The sequence below is a fragment of the Empidonax traillii genome, unplaced genomic scaffold, assembly GCF_003031625.1.
Source record: "Empidonax traillii isolate 1590-97213 ecotype Southwest subspecies unplaced genomic scaffold, ASM303162v1 scaffold6:size4315531, whole genome shotgun sequence".
Taxonomy (NCBI): Eukaryota; Metazoa; Chordata; class Aves; order Passeriformes; family Tyrannidae; genus Empidonax; species Empidonax traillii.
The window spans coordinates 1,302,512-1,312,922 of NW_020955199.1; the positions used below are offsets into that span (position 1 = coordinate 1,302,512).

General features: G+C 40.7%; 1 long non-coding RNA gene across 1 annotated transcript in view; it reads right to left on the bottom strand.

The window, feature by feature from the left end:
- Positions 1-3,941: 3,941 nt before the first annotated feature.
- LOC114055699 overlaps positions 3,942-10,411 on the bottom strand; it is a 17,286-nt gene continuing 10,816 nt past the window's right edge. Inside the window, exon 3 of the long non-coding RNA XR_003570802.1 lies at positions 3,942-4,170. This is a non-coding gene — a long non-coding RNA (uncharacterized LOC114055699). The remainder of the gene's footprint in view (positions 4,171-10,411) is intronic.

Here is a 10,411-nt window from a genome sequence, read left to right on the forward strand (position 1 = left end):
TGTAAGTTAAAGCTGGCTTGGAAATTCTTCTGTGTTAGGAGTCACACTTTTTACTTCTAATATAGAGTCATAGAATTGTAGAATGGTTTGAGTTGGAAGGATCATCTGGTTCCAACTCCCATGCCATGGGCAGGGACATCTTCCACTAGACCAGATTGCTCAATGTCCTTATCCAGCCTGGTCTTGAGCACTTCCAGGGCTGGGACACTCACAACTTTTCTGGGCAATCTGTTCCAATGTCTAAATCATCCTCAAAGAAAATAATTTCTTCCTAAAATCTATTCTAATCTTTGCTCTTTTTGTTTATAACTGTTCCCCCTTGTCCCTTGCCTGTGTATAAAGTTATTCTATGTCTTTGTTGTGGTTTTGCTCTGGGTCAATTTGCTTTCCACCCCCCACACAATTACTACTAGTTGAGAGAAGGTTTTTTGCAAACAAAAGAGAGACGGGATTTTGGGGAAAAATAGTATAAACATTTATTACTAGTAAAATAAAAACTATTAATAAATTAAAAACTAAAGAACTATATTTACAATAATTTCTACTCAAGTTGAAGTACTATATATTTACAGAAATACTTCTTCCCTTTTTATACTAGTCCAAGGAGAAGAAGTAGTCTTATTCTCTACTTTTTTGGAGTTCCAGCTCTCTCTCTCTCTCTAGTAATAGATTTTCAGTAGCAGCAGTATTCTCGTTTCAGCCAGAACTTTTTCTCTCTCTTTCTCGCTCTGTGTTGGCTTCCAGGGCTGGGCTTACCCCCCTCCTGGGCTAAGACCGAAGGCTGGGGGTTACCCAGGTCCTGAAGGGTCTTCTTTCCATAGGCTTGCAAGGGGGCACTTGCTTATTATGGATCTTCTTCCACAGGATTACAGGGGATAATGGCTTAAGAGTTTACCCCTGTTTCCCTATGGAGGTCCCTCCCCATGGGAGAACAGTCCTTGATAGACTTCTCGGCATGGGTCTAGCACGAATCCACACACACACGGATCCCAACATCTCACATGGGCCATCTCGCTCCAGCATGAGATTTCTCAGGGTCACAAAATCTTCAACAGCAGTATGGATCCACACACACACGGATCCCAGTATCGCACCTGAGTCATCACTGCTCCAGCACAGGTTTCCCTCAGGGTCAGAAATTTCCACCAGGACTCTGCCTCACTTCAGTCCTTCTCATGAAGTTTCAGTTCTCTTTGGTACATCCACAGACTCCTCTATCAGCTGCATGGGGGATCTTCTTACTCCAACAAACTTTTACAAGTAGCAGGGATTACTTTTCAGTCTTTTCCTTGCTGAGGAGAGAGAGTGAAAAGAGGGGGAGGGAACAAGCTCCCCCCTTTTGCACTTTACTTTTCTTGCTGCAGCTTCAGCTGCCAGCTCCGACCTTGGAAGCTCCGTTAACTTTCGGCTGGAATTCTTCCACAGCGGTTTCTGTCCAAGCAGTTCATCTTTTAAACTTTTTTTTTTCTTCACTCTCTTACAAGAGAGAAGGGAGGACTTCAGTGCTGCACCTGCTCCCCCCCCCGGCCCAAGCCGGGGGAGGAGGGAGTCTGGCCCTGTTCGGGCCCGGTACTCCTCTCCCCTACATGGCTGCTGCTACTAATTCCAACTGCGCCAACAACCTTCTCTTCCGTTTTCTTGAAGATGTAATTAGCAAAGGTGTTCCTGGACTTTTGATTGGCCTTTTTGTCCGGAAATTACTTGGACAAAACCATCCTCAGCCCCAGGGATGGGCTGGTGGGCAAAACCACGACAGTCTTTTTTGTAAGATCCTTTTAACTGCTGAAAGGCTGCAACAATGTCTTCCCTCAAGCCTTCTTCAGGCTGAATAACCCCAGCTCTCTCAATCTTCACTCATAGGAGAGGTGCTCCAGCACTCTAATCATCTTTGTGACTCTCCTCTGGACCCACTCTAACATGCCCATGTCTTTGTTGTGCTGAGGACCTCTCAAGCTGGATGCAGCTGGGCACTCACCAGAGCAGAGTACAGGGAAAGAATCACCCCCATCGACCTGTTGGCCACATTGCTTTTGATGCAGGTCAGGAAGAAGTTGGCCTTCTGGGCTGCAAGTGCACATTGCTGGGTTATATTCAGTTTTTCATCCACCAGTACACCCAAGTCCTTCTTCACAAAGGACATACCCCATGTAAAACATATAGACATATGCCATATAAAGCCCTTGATATATACAACTGCATATAAAATGTGTGTGAAAGACTGTTTGGTGTGCTTACTCTTTTGTTTATTTCTATATTTTGTATGAGATTAGATCTTATAGCAAAATACCTTTTTTCGTTTGGGAGCAGAATGGTTAGGGAGTCTTCTCCAATTGTAAAAAGTCCTTGCTAGACACCTTATGAGAGGAAAATCCTGCTTATCAAACCTGATTTCCTTTTATGACGAGATAACCCACCTGTTATCTTGATCAAGAGAAGCCACTTCATGTAATTTTGGGGGATTTCAATAAAGTTTTCAATACTGTCTTGAAGGAAGACAAGGCTTTAGAAGGGTTAATCGAAACACTTTTACTGTAAACCCATAAGAGCCACCCTTACCCCCTGTACTTCGTTTACTGTAAGCTGTATTTCGTACAGGAAGGCTATGTTCTGTACTGAGGGCATTAGACCTTAAAGGAACCACAACAAACACTAGACAAAGAACTCAACACCCGTAAATCTGGTCCAAAGGAGCCAAGGTAGACATTTGAATAGGTAAAATAGGCCTGAAGCCAAGGGTTTCTTCAAGCCTGAACGAACAGAACGCGAGAACAATGGAAAGAACGAAAGGTCATGAAAGTCATTCAATGAAGAGGAGTAGATTTGCAGACCCCAGGATGAAGGCAAACAGGAACTCCCACCAAAATATTCCTCAAAATAGAGACCATGCCTCAAACTCCGCCCTGACTCCACCTGCTATGAATATTGTAATGTAATGATGCAATAATATGAATATGCATATGATTATGTTGTAATCATTGTCAGAAGATGTATAAATTGCTTGTTCTATTCAAGCACTGCGGAGCCTGTTTTCCCAGCACTAGCTGGCAGGCTGCCCGGCCGTTAAATAAATAAATAAATACCTTGCTGTTTATTAGGCATAAAATTCTGTCTTTAAACTGTTTTTATCTGCCTTTTTTGGGCATCAGTCTCTCCCAGGTTCCTTCTGGACAAAATGCCCAGTACACAGTTGGATAAACACACCATGTAGTGGGTGAGCAATTGGCTCATGGATCAAGCACAGAGGGTAACAGTGAATGGGGTAACATCAAACTGGTGACCTGTCACTAGTGGGGTTCCACAGGGCTCCATCTTGGGCCCTGTGCTCTTCAACATCTTCATAAATGACTTGGATGCAGGACTGGAGGGGATACTAAGCAAGTTTAAAGATGACACAAAAGTGGGAGGAGCTGGTGACTCCCTTGAAGGCAGGGAGGTCCTGTAGAGAGATCTCAACAAACTAAAGGACTGGGCAATTACCAGCCAGAGGAAGTTCAGCAAGGGAAAGTGCTGGATTCTGCACCTGGGATGGGGCAACCTGGGATGTATGGACAGACTGGGGAATGAGATGCTGGAAAGCAGTGCCACCGAAAGGGACTTTGGGGTCTGGTTGACGGCAAAGTCGGCAGTGCCCTGGCAGCCAGGAGGCCAACCGTGTCCTGGGGGGCATCAGGCAAAGCTTTGCCAGCCAGTCGAGGGAGGGTATTGTCCTGCTCTGCTCTGCACTGGGGTGGCCTTACCTTGAATATTGTGTGCAGTTTTGGGCACCACAATAGAAGAAAGATATTAAGCTCTTAGAGAGTGTCAAAAGGAGGGCAATGAAAATAGTGTGGGGCTCTGAGGGGAAGCCGTATGAGGAGTGGCTGAGGTGACTTTGTGAGTTCCTCTTAGAGAAGAGGAGACTGAGAGGTGGCCTTATTGCAGTTACAACTTCCTTATGAGGGGAAGAGGAGGGGCAGGCACTGATCTCTTCTCTGTGGTGATCAGGGACAGGACCTGAAGGAATGTCCTGAAGTTATGTCAGAGGAGGTTTAGGTTGGATATCAGAAAAAGGTTCTTCACCCAGAGGGTGTTTGGGCACTGAAACAGGCTTCCCAGAGAAGTGGTCACAGCACCAAGCCTGACAGAGTTTGAGAAGCATTTGTACAATGCTCTCAGGCGCGTGGTGTGACTCTTGTGGATGGTACCGTGTAGGCCTAAGGGTTGGATTTGATGATCCTCATGTGTCCCTCCCAACCCAGCATATTCAGTGATTCTGTAACCTGAACACAAAGAGAGTTTGCTCTGCTTCTGTTCTGAAAATGCAAATCTGGTGTGGTTTGGATTTGGCTCCCCACCAAGTCCCTGAATCCCCAACAAAAATCCACATCCTCCCTCCCTTACGAACACAAGGGAAAAGAAGGAAGGAAAAGTTACCAGAAAAACCTGAAATGACAAGACCAAAGCACTGTATATATATATATATATATATATATATATATATAAACATCTATATACAATTGTAAAAAAAAAATTATTTACGTCTAAGAAAAACTTTAATACCCCAAAACTAAAACAGAAATTAATAAACCTGGTATACACAGATTGCACACAGCTAATATAGAACTAGCAAACAAAAGAACAAAATACTTTCCTCGAAAAGACAAAATTCACTCCACCAGATTTCTCCACCCAAATGGGGAAAACAATAGGCCACAGCAGGCCTGACTCCCAGATAAGTGAGACTGGCTGCAGGGACCTGCTGTCTTCAAGTCCAGCGGAAGAGAAGCAGGGAGACACCCCCTCTCTCCTTCTTACTTATACTCTTGCTTACTTAAAAACCAGGATGGAATACTGGGAATGGTCACTTCCCTAGTTTCAACCTGGTTACCAAGGAAGGCCTATATCAAACTATCACATCTGGGGACAGCCACACAGCATATCACTGGAAGAATAGTCTGTGGTTCAGTGTAAGGCAAAAGTATACTGAAGTCACTGCAATAACAAAGGATTAAGCAAACTAAAGTTAATTACAACTCTGCCTTCCACAGAGGATAAGGAAAGAGTTAGGGAACCAGGTTCAATATCTACTGTATTGCTTGATAGGTACTTGATATATGATTTTAACAAAGCCAACTGCACCTGATATAATTATTCATATAATGAGGTACTAAGATGCTGTCTTTACTAGCTGAAAACATGTGTCAGGCCTTTCACAGCCGGAAATTAAGTTTTATTTGGCATACTGCTATGTATGTGTTTTAGTTGCACAGTCTGCCTGTTACAGTGTTTCAGAGTATTCATGAATACTTTTCTGACTCTGTAACATCTCCTAATAAGCACATAACAGTCGGAGAGATCATTTCATGAATATTGGTCAACTCCCTTTTTCCCCCCCAGATATGACAGGAATAATATCTCCTTGCACGCTAGCCTTTGACTGGAGGTCAGTGACCTCCAAACACAAAACCTGCTCTCGTGGTGTTTCTGTCTTTATCCAAGAGAAACAAATCAATGCTCTTGCCCTGCAAGGCCAGTTAAATTACCACAGGCAATATTGCTGAATTTGCAAGTTTCAGGATTGTATTGAATTAATGAAAACCAGAGGGAATTCCCACATTACAGTATCTCTGTTGTAAGGGATCCTAGCTAACAAACCGTGAAGTAACATCTGATTTTATCAGCTGATAATGCATGAGAGATTAAATAAATGCATCACTGTAATTCTCTACAATTTACAGACAATATTCTAAGTGCAAAAGTGTTTCAGACTTCAAAGAAGATTCTGCAAGGGCCAGTGGAATTTATGAGGCCAGTCAGGGTTAGATTTTTTGATAAAAATTAAACTTTCAATTAGTAACAATTAGTCCTAAATTGTAAGGACTGACAATCTTTCATCACTGACTTGTCTCACTCATGACAGTTCTGCTTCCAGAGCAGGTCTGAGATATATTTATATGGGAAAAGGCTCACATCATCTCATTAGTAGGTACATATATACTCAGTTTCACTGTAGTTCATATGCACAACATTTAACACAATGCTAATGTTGAACAAAATAATACGCTAAAGAAGCAGCAGTATTGTTTTCTGCTCTTTCAGGTTTGCTTTTTGGTTTTTTGGTGGTGGGTTTTTGTTTGTTTGTTTTTGTTGTGTTGTTTTGTTGTTATTTTTTATTTTTACCACCTGAGAGCTGTCTTAAAAATAGGGTGGGAAAGAGGATGATTTATATATAGGTTACACTGTAAACCTGATTCACTGCCCGTGACAAAAAAGCCTAAACTGAAAAGTATAAGCACTTACAAGAAGTCTGCATACTGTTCCTCTGATTGCATATATTTCACATTTTCTTTCAATTGTGTTCTTTTGTCACCGTGCAATTACCCAACATGACTTTTTTCTATTCCTTACACTAGTTAATTCCTACTGTTTGCCTGACAAGAGATTGTTTGTTTGTTTTTTTGTTTGTTTTATTTTGTCCTTCTCCTATGGGCTTTCCTGGGCTTCTTGTTCCCATTCCATTTATTTTCTATTAGTTTATAGCAACAACTGGCTATAATAGCAGTCTCAGATTTCTAGAAGCTATTACTCTCTTATAGATAGGACACTTCATTGATTATTCTGAACAGAACATGTTTCAGTGATAAGATTGATGGAAGTGAAATCCCAAGATGACAAACTGAGAAGGCTTTTAAACTAAGGGGCTGTGAATCTCTGTAACTTCATTTTTAATATGGCAACTGGAAATGCTTAATAGGGTTCTAATTAAAATAAAAATAATAAAAAGAAAAAGACAGTAAGTGTTAAGCATCCACTTGAACCCTTTGCTTTGCAGGAATTATTTTAAACATCTGGTTTGTAATGCAATAAAAATACACATTACTATTTTACAGAAGGAAGGGGGCCAAGTTACTGAAGTTATGTTCTGACATAATTTCATCTTCCACACCATGAAGGAAAAAGATAAGGAATTTCTAGGGACAGAACCAGCAGACCTATCCTCCTTTCAAGGAGTGGCTTCAGATGGACTGAAAGATAGTGGATGTTTTTGAAATGGGAGATCAGCAGAAATCAAGTTCTGTCTTGTTTTCTAAGGCAGAAAATATATAGGCAAACAGAACACGACACCACTTTTGCTTCCCTGAACTTCTTTGCTCTGTTGAGCCCTGATTCACCTTTGAATTGAGATTCTCAAACAAGGATCAGATTCACATGATGTGGATTCATCACCTTCCCTCTGTAGTGAGCAGATGGCAGCCAGCATCCAGTGTTAACAAGTGCATCATTTGTTGATCATTGAAGGAAAATATTTAACTTTCAGGTTTTACGGAGCTCTTTAAAGCTGCAGGAGACAGAGTAGAGCGTCTATATGGACAGCGTAATATGAAGCTGTAGCAAAAACAGTCAAACTAGCAATAAAACACAGAGAAAAAGTAAAATAGAGAGAAAAAGACATGATGATCCATATGGGAAGCACAATAGCACAGAGGTCTATAGTGGTATATCTTCATCTGTGTGACTGAGTATTTTTGTCATTTTGTACCACAGTCTTGGTCGGGTGTTCAGAAAGAATACAAATGATTAAAACATTAAAGACGTTTGGGCATTTTTTGTGTGTTTTGATTTCATTTGCTTGTTTGTTTGTTTTTCAGGACAGCTGTAGAAAAGACATCTTACTATAGAAAGAGAATAAATAAGAGGTATGGGTTTAATGTCTGTATGTGTAAAATGATCAGTGAGGTAAACTAGATTGGGGTTTAAGATTATATCCTTTCACTAGACAAACTAGAGCTATTCAGTTTTACAAGAAAGTATAAAATTACTAACCAACAAAGACTGTACTTTTCCAGAGGTACTTTTCCATATTGAGCCTTGGAATTCATCATTACAGCAAGTAATCAAGGACAATAATCTAGCAAGTTTAAATAGGTAGTAAAATAGAGAATAGATGGTTACAGTCCCAAAATTTAGAGTTGTTGCAGCTGTACTTAAAAAGGAACAGGTTTGTTAGACAGAGGTTCCAGGAGTTAATCTGAATTTTAACTATTTACACTTAAATGAATACAGCTGTAAAGGACTTTTAACTCTATTGTCACTCCTGTAACATTCTTATATGTTCTTCTGAAGCATCCAGTGCTGGTCAGACTGAGAAGTGAAAAGATGTACTAGAGTATAGATGTATTAGTTGTATCATTGTAAAATGCTTCTTAGGTTATTTGTTTTATTTTGGTTTGGTTTGGTTTTTGGTTTTGTTTTTTGTTGTTTGTTGGTTTTGGTTTTGGTTTTGTGGGTTTTTTGTTTGTTTGTTTAGATTATAATCCATCTCTCTACTCTCATGTAAATACCCTGGTCAATATCACAATAATAAATTAGGTTGCCTCCTGCCCACATTTTCCTTACTCTGTTTTTAGATTTGGAAGTGATTTTGTTTACTTCTTTATAAAATATAAATAACATAACTGTGAATGATTCCGGTAACTAACTACATGGGAAACAAACTCTGTATTATACTGTCCAATACATAGTGGTTTACAGTTTGTTATATAGCCACCATAAACACAATTTTGTATTTATGACACCTATGAGTAATAGAAAGCAGATACTAACAATTATAGAGAAGTCACACAACAAAGGCAGTGAGTTTACCACATCAGCTAACAAGCAGCAGAGGAAGTCTGCAGTTTTGTATTGCATTTACCAATAATCTTGTAATGAAGAGATACAGAAAGAGTAAGTGTCTTTTGGCCTTTGTTGCTGTTACAAGTCAGAGAAAACCTATATAATAGCATGCGGACAGGAAAGTGTATCTAAGCAAACGTCTCCACCTTGCTAGTCTACGGAGTTTACAAGTTCAAGTGCAACGAAGCATTAACAGTCCTCCCTGCTGGATCTGTTTCAGATGAATACACAGCTCTCCTACACATCAACTGATGGCAAAGTTTTCCCATAGCAGAGTGTGCAGCATCTAAGGGAAAGATGCTGAAGTCATCCAAGCTGAAAACCTAAAATTACTGTAATTTTTGCTTACATGGCACCCAGTGTAGATAAGTGTCCTGCTGTACAAAGCTGTGTCTGAATCTGTAGTACAAAAGCATCTGAGCCAAGAGTTTTTATGTTAAGAAGGGAAGTTGTTGACTGAGGAGAATCATATAGCACTATATTGACATGCATCTCTTACTTTACAATCTCCCTGTATGAACTATGGCTGTCTTCTGTCTAAGAACTCAAAAGTCCTTCAGCACACACCCCTGTGCCAACATTTATAATTGGGACCATACTAGATACATACTATATGAGGGTTTTCATTTAGCATTATGCTATGTATTAAAGGAGAGGTTTTTGTTTTAAAATCAAAAGGCAACACAGTGAGACTAAACTGCCAGATCTGTGAGATTAAGCTGAAAGATCTAAAATGTCTGAACCATATGGTGCATAAGATGAAAACTGACATTTTTATTTTCCTGTAGAGCCCTGAAAAATAAATGCATAACAGATGCAAAGTATCAAGGTGCCTGAACACCATTTTCAGGTCACAATGCAACAAAGCTTAAACCTCTGCAGTCCAACCCACAGAAAGCCCGTATTTATACAAGTCATCAAGAGTCTCTTACATATAAGCAGAGTTACTGAGTCTTGCCTTTAGCATAAGTTTTCTTCAGATATGATTTCTCACCTTCAATGAGAAGATACTGAGTGGGGCACTGGAGGGATAGGTATATCTTCCTGTAGCTAACTGAGCCTATGTCCTTTTTGCCAGAATCATAGAATCACAGAATGATTTGGGTTGGAAGGGACCCTAAAGATTATCTGGCTCCAACCCCTTTACTGTGAGTAGGGAACCTTTCACTTACTCAAAGCCCCATCCATCCTGCTCTTGAATACCTCCAGGGATGGGGCATCCACAGCTTCTCTAGGCAACCTGTTCCAGTGCCTCACCACCATCACAGTAAAGAATTCCTTCTTAGTATGTAATATAAACCTACCCTCCATCAGCTTAAGGTAAATTTCCCCTTTTCTTCCCACTACATGACCTTGTGAAAAGTCCCTCTGCAGCTTTCTTGTAAGTCATAGAATCATAGAATAGATTGGGTTGGAAAAGACCTCCAAGATAATCAAGTCCAACTCCTGATCCCACTCCAATTACTATATCATGGCACTAAGGGCCACATCCAATCTTTTTTTAAAAACGTCCAGGGATGGTGAATCCATCACCTCTCTGGGTGGGCCGTTCCAATGCTTGATTACCCTCTCTGTAAAGAATTTCTTCCTAACATCTAACCTAAACCTCCCCTGGCAGAGCTTGAGCCCATGTCCCCTTGTCCTGTTGTTGGTTGCCTGGGAGAAGAGACCAACCCCCACCTGGCTATAACCTCCCTTCAGGTAGTTGAAGAGAGTGATGAGGTCACCTCTAAGCCTTCTCTTCTCCAGACTAAAC